This window comes from Panicum virgatum, chromosome 9N, assembly GCF_016808335.1.
Source record: "Panicum virgatum strain AP13 chromosome 9N, P.virgatum_v5, whole genome shotgun sequence".
In the NCBI taxonomy this organism is placed as follows: Eukaryota; Viridiplantae; Streptophyta; class Magnoliopsida; order Poales; family Poaceae; genus Panicum; species Panicum virgatum.
In genome coordinates this window covers 38,736,030-38,748,317 of record NC_053153.1, presented here as the reverse complement: position 1 = coordinate 38,748,317, position 12,288 = coordinate 38,736,030, and positions in this window count along the sequence as shown.

Genomic DNA, 12,288 nt, shown 5'->3' with positions numbered 1-12,288 from the left:
ACCCTAAACCCATGTTTTGGTCCGTTTCATAGTGTTCGGGTGCATTTGGGATCATTTCATTACGGCACGAAACTTGGTGCAAAACGGGGCTGGACTGGTGTAATTAATGCAAAAGTTTGTGCCACGAAGTCGTGTCGAAATTTTTCTAAACGAATGCACCCGATCCACCCCATTGGAACCCTAAACCATGTTTTGGTGCGTTTCGTAGTGTTTGGGTACATTTGGGATCGTTTCGTTACTGCATGAAACTCGGTGCAAAAGAAGCTGAACTTGAAGTATACTAAATGAACGAATATTTGAAAAAAATTGACTCCATTAGATTCATCGCAACTTGAAGTATTTTTAGGAATTTTTTGGGAAATTTACATTTTTCGGAATTCAAATTTGAATTTTGAATTTGGGCCAGTAGGAAACCGGCCGGAACCGGTCCGGACTGGTTTGACCGGTTACCAATAAAACCGGACCGGTTCTAGTCGGGATTTTTAACCCTGCACCTGATTCACCCCATTGGACCCTAAACCCATGTTTTGGTGTGTTTTGTAGTGTTTGGGTGCATTTGGGATCGTTTCATTACTGCATAAAACTTGATGCACAACGATGCAATTAATGCAAAAGTTTGTGCCACGAAGTCATGTCGGAATTTTTCACAATGAATGCACCCGATTCACCCCATTGGACCCTAAACCCATGTTTTGGTGTGTTTCGTAGTGTTTGGGTGCATTTGGGATCGTTTCATTACTGCACGAAACTTGGTGCAAAATGGTGCTGGACTGGTGTAATTAATGCTAAAGTTTGTGCCACGAAGTCGTGTCAGAATTTTTCTAAACGAATACACCTTATCCACCCCATTGGACCCTAATCCATGTTTTGGTGCATTTCGTAGTGTTTAGGTGCATTTGGGATCGTTTCGTTATTGCATGAAACTCGGTGCAAAACAAGCTGAACTAGTGCAATTAATGCAAAAGTTTGTGCCATGAAGGCGTGTCGGAATTTTTCACAACGAACGCACCCGATCCACCCCATTGGCCCCTTAACTCATATTTTGGTCCGTTTCATAGTGTTTGTGTGCATTTGGGATCATTTCATTATTGCATGAAACTTTGTGCAAAATGAGCTGAACTGGTGCAATTACTGCAAAAGATTTTGCCACGAAGTCTTGTCTGAATTTTTACATTGAACGCATTCGATCCACCCCATTGGACCCTAAACTCATGTTTTAGTGCATTTTGTAGTGTTTGGGTGCATTTGGGATCATTTCGTTACTGCCTGAAATTTGGTGCAAAATGGGCTGAACTGGTGCAATTGATTCAAAAGTTTGTGCCACGAATTCATGTTGAAATTTTTCGCATCGAGCACACCCAATCCAACCCATTTGACCATAAATCCTCTTTTTGGTGCGTTTTGCAGTGTTTGGAAGCATTTGGAATCATTTCATTACTGCCTGAAAGTTGGTGTAAAACGAGCTGAACTGATGCCATAAACGCAAAAGTTCGTGCCACGAAGTCGTGTCAGAATTATTCGCAACTAGTGCGCCTGTTTCATCTGATAGGACCCTAAACTCATGTTTTGGTGCATTTTGTACTGTTTGGGTGCATTTTGGATCGTTTCATTACTGCTTGAAACTTGGTGCAAAACGGAGTGAACTGGTGCAATTAATGCAAATTTTGTGCCACGAAGTCAGGTCGGAATTTTTCTCAATCAACACACCTGATCCACCCCATTGAACCCTAAACCCATGTTTTGGTGTGTTTCGTAGTGTTTGGGTGCCTTTGGGATCGTTTCATTATTGCACGAAACTTGATGCACAACAGTGCAATTAATGCAAAGTTTGTGCCACGAAGTCGTGTCGGAATTTTACACAATGAACGCACCCGATCTAACCCATTGTACCCTAAACCAATGTTTTGGTGCGTTTCATACTATTTGGGTGCATTTGGGATCGTTTCATTACTGCACGAAACTTGGTGCAAAACGGGGCTCGACTGGTGTAATTAATGCAAAAGTTTGTGCCACGAAGTCGTGTCGGAATTTTTCTAAACAAACGCACCCGATCCACCCCATTGGACCCTAAACCATGTTTTGGTGCATTTCGTAGTGTTTGGGTGCATTTGTTATAGTTTCGTTACTGCATGAAACTCGGTGCTAAACAAGCTGAACTAGTGCAATTAATGCAAAATTTTGTGCCACGAAGGCGTGTCGGAATTTTTTATAATGAACGCACTCGATCACCCCCATTGGACCCTTAACTCATGTTTTCGTCTGTTTCAGAGTTTTTGGGTGCATCTGGGATCATTTCGTTACTGCATGAAACTCGGTGCAAAACGAGCTGAACTGGTGCAATTAATGCAAAAGTTTGTGCCACGAAGTCGTGTCGGAATTTTTCACAACAAACGCACCCGATCCACCCCATTGGACCCTAAACCCATGTTTTGGTCCGTTTCATAGTGTTTGGGTGCATTTGGGATCATTTCATTACGGCACGAAACTTGGTGCAAAACGGGGCTGGACTGGTGTAATTAATGCAAAAGTTTGTGCCACGAAGTCGTGTCGAAATCTTTCTAAACGAATGCACCCGATCCACCCCATTGGACCCTAAACCATGTTTTGGTGCGTTTCGTAGTGTTTGGGTACATTTGGGATCGTTTCGTTACTGCATTAAACTTGGTGCAAAACAAGCTGAACTTGAAGTATACTAAATGAACGAATATTTGAAAAAAATTGACAACATTAGATTCATCGCAATTTGAAGTATTTTTAGGAATTTTTTGGGAATTTTACATTTTTCGGAATTCAATTTTGAATTTTGAATTTGGGCCGGTTTGAAACCGGCCGGAACCAGTCCGCACTGGTTTGACCGGTTACCGATAAAACCGGACCGGTTCCAGTCGGGATTTTTAACCCTGCACCTGATACACCCCATTGGACCCTAAACCCATCTTTTGGTGTGTTTTGTAGTGTTTGGGTGCATTTGGGATCGTTTCATTACTGCATGAAACTTGATGCTCAACGGTGCAATTAATGCAAAAGTTTGTGCCACGAAGTCATGTCGGAATTTTTCACAACGAATGCACCCGATCCACCCCATTGGACACTAAACCCATGTTTTGGTGTGTTTCGTAATGTTTGGGTGCATTTGGGATCTTTTCGTTATTGCATGAAACTCGGTGCAAAACAAGCTAAACTAGTGCAATTAATGCAAAAGTTTGTGCCATGAAGGCGTGTTGGAATTTTTCACAACGAACGCACCCGATCCACCCCATTAGCCCCTTAACTCATATTTTCGTCCGTTTCATAGTGTTTGGGTGCATTTGGGATCATTTCATTATTGCATGAAACTTTGTGCAAAATGAGCTGAACTGGTGCAATTACTGCAAAAGATTTTGCCACGAAGTCTTGTCTGAATTTTTACATTGAACGCACTCGATCCACCCCATTGGACCCTAAACTCATGTTTTAGTGCGTTTTGTAGTGTTTGGGTGCATTTGGGATCATTTCGTTACTGCCTGAAATTCGGTGCAAAATGGGCTGAACTGGTGCAATTGATTCAAAAGTTTGTGCCACGAATTCGTGTTGAAATTTTTCGCATCGAGCACACCCAATCCAACCCATTTGACCATAAATCCTCTTTTTGGTGCATTTTGCAGTGTTTGGAAGCATTTGGAATCATTTCATTACTGCCTGAAACTTGGTGTAAAACGAGCTGAACTGATGCAATAAACGCAAAAGTTCGTGCCACGAAGTCATGTCAGAATTATTCGCAACTAGTGCGCCTGTTTCATCTGATAGGACCCTAAACTCATGTTTTGGTGCATTTTGTACTGTTTGGGTGCATTTTGGATCGTTTCATTACTGCTTGAAACTTGGTGCAAAACGGAGTGAACTGGTGTAATTAATGCAAATTTTGTGCCACGAAGTCATGTCGGAATTTTTCTCAATCAACACACCTGATCCACCCCATTGAACCCTAAACCCATGTTTTGGTGTGTTTCGTAGTGTTTGGGTGCCTTTGGGATCGTTTCATTATTGCACGAAACTTGATGCACAACAGTGCAATTAATGCAAAGTTTGTGCCACGAAGTCATGTCGGAATTTTACACAATGAACGCACCCGATCTAACCCATTGTACCCTAAACCCATGTTTTGGTGCGTTTCATACTATTTGGGTGCATTTGGGATCGTTTCATTACTGCACGAAACTTGGTGCAAAACGGGGCTCGACTGGTGTAATTAATGCAAAAGTTTGTGCCACGAAGTCGTGTCGGAATTTTTCTAAACAAACGCACCCGATCCACCCCATTGGACCCTAAACCATGTTTTGGTGCATTTCGTAGTGTTTGGGTGCATTTGGGATCGTTTCATTACTGCATGAAACTCGGTGCTAAACAAGCTGAACTAGTGCAATTAATGCAAAAGTTTGTGCCACGAAGGCGTGTCGGAATTTTTTACAATGAACGCACTCGATCACCCCCATTGGACCCTTAACTCATGTTTTCGTCTGTTTCAGAGTTTTTGGGTGCATCTGGGATCATTTCGTTACTGCATGAAACTCGGTGCAAAACGAGCTGAACTGGTGCAATTAATGCAAAAGTTTGTGCCACGAAGTCGTGTCGGAATTTTTCACAACAAACGCACCCGATCCACCCCATTGGACCCTAAACCCATGTTTTGGTCCGTTTCATAGTGTTTGGGTGCATTTGGGATCATTTCATTACGGCACGAAACTTGGTGCAAAACGGGGCTGGACTGGTGTAATTAATGCAAAAGTTTGTGCCACGAAGTCGTGTCGAAATTTTTCTAAACGAATGCACGCGATCCACCGCATTGGACCCTAAACTATGTTTTGGTGCGTTTCGTAGTGTTTGGGTACATTTGGGATCGTTTCGTTACTGCATTAAACTTGGTGCAAAACAAGCTGAACTTGAAGTATACTAAATGAACGAATATTTTAAAAAAATTGACACCATTAGATTCATCGCAATTTGAAATTTTTTTAGGAATTTTTTGGGAATTTTACATTTTTCGGAATTCAATTTTGAATTTTGAATTTGGGCCGGTTTGAAACCGGCCGGAACCGGTCCGGACTGGTTTGACCGGTTACCGATAAAATCGGACCGGTTCCAGTCGGGATTTTTAACCCTGCACCTGATACACCCCATTGGACCCTAAACCCATGTTTTGGTGCGTTTCGTAGTGTTTGGGTGCATTTGGGATCGTTTCATTACTGCATGAAACTTGATGCACAACGGTGCAATTAATGCAAAAGTTTGTGCCACGAAGTCATGTCGGAATTTTTCACAACGAATGCACCCGATCCACCCCATTGGACCCTAAACCCATGTTTTGGTGTGTTTCGTAGTGTTTGGGTGCATTTGGGATCTTTTCGTTATTGCATGAAACTCGGTGCAAAACAAGCTAAACTAGTGCAATTAATGCAAAAGTTTGTGCCATGAAGGCGTGTCGGAATTTTTCACAATGAACGCACCCGATCCACCCCATTAGCCCCTTAACTCATATTTTCGTCCGTTTCATAGTGTTTGGGTGCATTTGGGGTCATTTCATTATTGCATGAAACTTTGTGCACAATGAGCTGAACAGGTGCAATTACTGCAAAAGATTGTGCCACGAAGTCTTGTCAGAATTTTTACATTGAACGCACTCGATCCGCCCCATTGGACCCTAAACTCATGTTTTAGTGTGTTTTGTAGTGTTTCGGTGCATTTGGGATCATTTCGTTACTGCCTGAAATTCGGTGCAAAATGGGTTGAACTGGTGCAATTAATTCAAAAGTTTGTGCCACGAATTCGTGTTGAAATTTTTCACATCGAATGCACCCAATCCAACCCATTGGACCATAAACCCTCTTTTTGGTGCGTTTTGCAGTGTTTGGAAGCATTTGGAATCATTTCATTACTGCCTGAAACTTGGTGTAAAACGAGCTGAACTGATGCAATAAACGCAAAAGTTCGTGCCACGAAATCGTGTCAGAATTTTTTGCAACTAGTGCACCTGTTTCATCCGATAGGACCCTAAACTCATTTTTTGGTGCGTTTCGTATTGTTTGGGTGCATTTTGGATCGTTTCATTACTGCTTGAAACTTGGTGCAAAACGGAGTGAACTGGTGCAATTAATGAAAAAGTTTGTGCCACGAAGTCATGTCAGAATTTTTCGCAATCAACACACTTGATCCACCCCATTGAACCCCAAACCCATGTTTTGGTGTGTTTCGTAGTGTTTGGGTGCCTTTGGGATCGTTTCATTATTGCACGAAACTTGATGCACAACAGTGCAATTAATGCAAAGTTTGTGCCACGAAGTCATGTCGGAATTTTACACAACGAACGCACCCGATCTAACCCATTGTACCCTAAACCCATGTTTTGGTGCGTTTCGTACTATTTGGGTGCATTTGGGATCGTTTCATTACTGCATGAAACTTGGTGCAAAACGGGGCTCGACTGGTGTAATTAATGCAAAAGTTTGTGCCACGAAGTCGTGTCGGAATTTTTCTAAACAAACGCACCCGATCCACCCCATTGTACCCTAAACCATGTTTTGGTGCGTTTTGTAGTGTTTGGGTGCATTTGGGATCGTTTCGTTACTGCATGAAACTCGGTGCAAAACAAGCTGAACTAGTGCAATTAATGCAAAAGTTTATGCCACGAAGGCGTGTCGGAATTTTTTACAACGAACGCACTCGATCACCCCCATTGGACCCTTAACTCATGTTTTCGTCTGTTTCAGAGAGTTTGGGTGCATTTGGGATCATTTCGTTACTGCATGAAACTCGGTGCAAAACGAGCTGAACTGGTGCAATTAATGCAAAAGTTTGTGCCACAAAGTCGTGTCGGAATTTTTCACAACGAACGCACCCGACCACCCCATTGGACCCTAAACCCATGTTTTGGTCCGTTTCATAGTGTTTGGGTGCATTTGGGATCATTTCATTACGGCACGAAACTTGGTGCAAAACGGGGCTGGACTGGTGTAATTAATGCAAAAGTTTGTGCCACGAAGTCGTGTCGAAATTTTTCTAAACGAATGCACCCGATCCACCCCCATTGGACCCTAAGCCATGTTTTGGTGCGTTTCGTAGTGTTTGGGTACATTTGGGATCGTTTCGTTACTGCATGAAACTCGGTGCAAAACAAGCTGAACTTGAAGTATACTAAATGAACGAATATTTGAAAAAAATTGACACCATTAGATTCATCGCAACTTGAAGTATTTTTAGGAATTTTTTTGGGAATTTTACATTTTTCGGAATTCAAATTTGAATTTTGAATTTGGGCCGGTTTGAAACCGGCCGGAGCCAATCTGGACTGGTTTGACCGGTTACCGATAAAACCGGACCGGTTCCAGTCAGGATTTTTAACCCTGCACCTGATACACCCCATTGGACCCTAAACCCATGTTTTGGTGCGTTTCGTAGTGTTTGGGTGCATTTGGGATCGTTTCATTACTGCACGAAACTTGATGCACAACGGTGCAATTAATGCAAAAGTTTGTGTCACGAAGTCATGTCGGAATTTTTCACAACGAATGCACCCGATCCACCCCATTGGACCTTAAACCCATGTTTTGGTGCGTTTCATAGTGTTTTGGTTCATTTGGGATCATTTCATTACTGCACGAAACTTAGTGCAAAATGGGGCTGGACTGGTGTAATTAATGCAAAAGTTTGTGCCACGAAGTCGTGTCGGAATTTTTCTAAACGTATACACCTGATCCACCCCATTGGACCCTAATCCATGTTTTGGTGCGTTTCGTAGTGTTTGGGTGCCTTTGGGATCGTTACGTTATTTTTCACAATGAACGCACCCAATCCACCCCATTGGAGCCTTAACTCATGTTTTCGTCTGTTTCATAGTGTTTGAGAGCATTTGGGATCATTTCGTTGCTGCTTGAAACATGGTGCGAAATGAGCTGAACTGGTGCAATTAATGCAAAAGTTTGTGCCACGAAGTCGTGTCGGAATTTTTCACAACGAACGCACCCGATCCACCCCATTGGACCCTAAACCCATCTTTTGGTCCGGTTAATAGTGTTTGGGTGCATTTGGGATCATTTCATTACTGCATGAAACTTTGTGCAAAATGAGCCGAACTGGAGCAATTACTGCAAAAGTTTGTGCCACGAAGTCGTGTCAGAATTTTTAAAATGAACGCACTCGATCCACCCCATTCGACCCGAAACTCATGTTTTACTGCGTTTTGTAGTGTTTGGGTGCATTTGGAATCATTTCGTTACTGCATGAAACTCAGTGCCAAATGGGCTGAACTGGTGCAATTAATTCAAAAGTTTGTGCCACGAATTAGTGTTGAAATTTTTCGCATCGAACGCACCCAATCCAACCATTGGACCATAAACCCCCTTTTTGGTGCGTTTTGCAGTGTTTGGATGCATTTGGAATTATTTCATTACTACTGAAACTTTGTGTAAAACGAGCTGAACTGGAGCAATTAAAGCAAAAGTTCGTGCCACGAAGTCGTGTCAGAATTATTCGCAACTATTGCACCTGTTTAGTTAAAACTTGGTGAAATACAAGCTAAACTAGTGCAATTAATGCAAAAGTTTGCGCCACGAAGGCGTGTCGGAATTTTTCACAACGAACGCACCCAATCCACCCCATTGGAGCCTTAACTCATGTTTTCGTCTGTTTCATAGTGTTTGGGTGCATTTGGGATCACTTCGTTGCTACATGAAACTCGGTGCAAAATGAGCTGAACTGGTGCAATTAATGCAAAAGTTTGAGCCACGAAGTCGTGTCGAAATTTTTCACAAAGAACGCACCCGATCCATCACATTGGAGCCTTAACTCATGTTTTCATCTGTTTCATAGTGTTTGGGTACATTTGGGATCATTTCGTTGCTGACTCGGTGCAAAACGAGCTGAACTGGTGCAATTAATGCAAAAGTTTGTGCCACGAAGTCGTGTCGGATTTTTTTCACAACGGACGCAACTGATCCACCCCATTGGACTCTAAACCCATGTTTTGGTCCGGTTCATAGTGTTTGGGACCAATTGGGATCATTTCATTACTGCATGAAACTTTGTGCAAAATGAGCCGAACTGGTGCAATTACTACAAAAGTTTGTGCCATGAAGTTATGTCAGAATTTTTACAATGAACGCACTCGATCCACCCCATTCGACCCTGAACTCATGTTTTACTGCGTTTTGTAGTGTTTGGGTGCATTTGGAATCATTTCGTTACGGCATGAAACTCAGTGCAAAATGGGCTGAATTGGTGCAATTAATTCAAAAGCTCGTGCCACGAATTCGTGTTGAAATTTTTCGCATCGAACGCACCCAATCAAACCATTGGACCATAAACCCCCTTTTTGGTGCGTTTTGCAGTGTTTGGATGCATTTGGAATTATTTCATTACTACTGAAACTTTGTGTAAAATGAGCTGAACTGGTGCAATTAAAGCAAAAGTTCGTGCCACGAAGTCGTGTCAGAATTATTCGCAACTATTGCACCTGTTTAGTTAAAACTTGGTGAAATACAAGCTGAACTAGTGCAATTAATGCAAAAGTTTGCGCCACGAAGGCGTGTCGGAATTTTTCACAACGAACGCACCCAATCCACCCCATTGGAGCCTTAACTCATGTTTTCAGCTGTTTCATAGTGTTTGGGTGCATTTGGGATCATTTCGTTGCTGCATGAAACTCGGTTTAAAATGAGCTGAACTGGTGCAATTAATGCAAAAGTTTGAGCCACGAAGTCGTGTCGAAATTTTTCACAAAGAACGCACCCGATCCATCACATTGGACCCTTAACTCATGTTTTCGTCCGTTTCATAGTGTTTGGGTGCATTTGGGACCATTTCGTTGCTGACTCGGTGCTAAACGAGCTGAACTGGTGCAATTAATGCAAAATTTTGTGCCACGAAGTCGTGTCGGATTTTTTTCACAACAAACGCAACTGATCCACCCCATTGGACTCTAAACCCATGTTTTGGTCCGGTTCATAGTGTTTGGGAGCAATTGGGATCATTTCATTACTGCATGAAACTTTGTGCAAAATGAGCCGAAATGGTGCAATTACTGCAAAAGTTTGTGCCATGAAGTCGTGTCAGAATTTTTACAACGAACGCACTCGATCCACCCCATTCGACCCTGAACTCATGTTTTACTGTGTTTTGTAGTGTTTGGGTGCATTTGGAATCATTTCGTTACGGCATGAAACTCAGTGCAAAATGGGCTGAATTGGTGCAATTAATTCAAAAGCTCGTGCCACGAATTCGTGTTGAAATTTTTCGCATCGAACGCACCCAATCCAACCATTGGACCATAAACCCCCTTTTTGGTGCGTTTTGCAGTGTTTGGATGCATTTGGAATTATTTCATTACTGCTGAAACTTTGTGTAATACGAGCTGAACTGTGCAATTAACAAAAGTTCGTGCCAAGAAGTCGTGTCAGAATTATTCGCAACTAATGCACATGTTTCATCTGATAGGACCCTAAACTGATGTTTTGGTGCGTTTTGTACTGTTTGGGTGTATTTTGGATCGTTTCATTACTGCTTGAAACTTGGTGCAAAACAGGGCTCGACTGGTGTAATTAATGCAAAAGTTTGTGCCACGAAGTCGTGTCGGAATTTTTCTAAACAAACGCACCCGATCCACCCCATTGGACCCTAAACCATGTTTTGGTGTGTTTCGTAGTGTTTGGGTGCATTTGGGATCGTTTCGTTACTGCATGAAACTCGGTGCAAAACAATCTGAACTAGTGCAATTAATGCAAAAGTTTATGCCACGAAGGCGTGTCGGAATTTTTTACAACGAACGCACTCGATCACCCCCATTGGACCCTTAACTCATGTTTTCGTCTGTTTCAGAGAGTTTGGGTGCATTTGGGATCATTTCGTTACTGCATGAAACTCGGTGCAAAACGAGCTGAACTGGTGCAATTAATGCAAAAGTTTGTGCCACGAAGTCGTGTCGGAATTTTTCACAACGAACGCACCCGACCACCCCATTGGACCCTAAACCCATGTTTTGGTCCGTTTCATAGTGTTTGGGTGCATTTGGGATCATTTCATTACAGCACGAAACTTGGTGCAAAACGGGGCTGGACTGGTGTAATTAATGCAAAAGTTTGTGCCACAAAGTCGTGTCGAAATTTTTTTAAACGAATGCACCCGATCCACCCCATTGGACCCTAAGCCATGTTTTGGTGCGTTTCGTAGTGTTTGGGTACATTTGGGATCGTTTCGTTACTGCATGAAACTCGGTGCAAAACAAGCTGAACTTGAAGTATACTAAATGAACGAATATTTGAAAAAAATTGACACCATTAGATTCATCGCAACTTGAAGTATTTTTAGGAATTTTTTTGGGAATTTTACATTTTTCGGAATTCAAATTTGAATTTTGAATTTGGGCCGATTTGAAACCGGCCGGAACCAATCTGGACTGGTTTGATCGGTTACCGATAAAATCGGACCGGTTCCAGTCGGGATTTTTAACCCTGCACCTGATACACCCCATTGGACCATAAACCCATGTTTTGGTGCGTTTCATAGTGTTTGGGTGCATTTGGGATCGTTTCATTACTGCATGAAACTTGATGCACAATGGTGCAATTAATGCAAAAGTTTGTACCACGAAGTCATGTCGGAATTTTTCACAACGAATGCACCCGATCCACCCCATTGGACCTTAAACCCATGTTTTGGTGCGTTTCATAGTGTTTTGGTGCATTTGGGATCATTTCATTACTGCACGAAACTTGGTGCAAAATGGGGCTGGACTGTTGTAATTAATGCAAAAGTTTGTGCCACGAAATCGTGTCGGAATTTTTCTAAACGAATACACCTGATCCACCCCATTGGACCCTAATCCATGTTTTGGTGCGTTTTGTAGTGTTTGGGTACATTTGGGATCGTTTCATTACTGCATGAAACTCGGTGCAAAACAAGCTGAACTTGAAGTATACTAAATGAACGAATATTTGAAAAAAATTGACACCATTAGATTCATCGCAACTTGAAGTATTTTTAGGAATTTTTTTGGGAATTTTACATTTTTCGGAATTCAAATTTGAATTTTGAATTTGGGCCGGTTTGAAACCGGCCGGAACCAATCTGGACTGGTTTGATCGGTTACCGATAAAATCGGACCGGTTCCAGTCGGGATTTTTAACCCTGCACCTGATACACCCCATTGGACCATAAACCCATGTTTTGGTGCGTTTCGTAGTGTTTGGGTGCATTTGGGATCGTTTCATTACTGCATGAAACTTGATGCACAACGGTGCAATTAATGCAAAAGTTTGTACC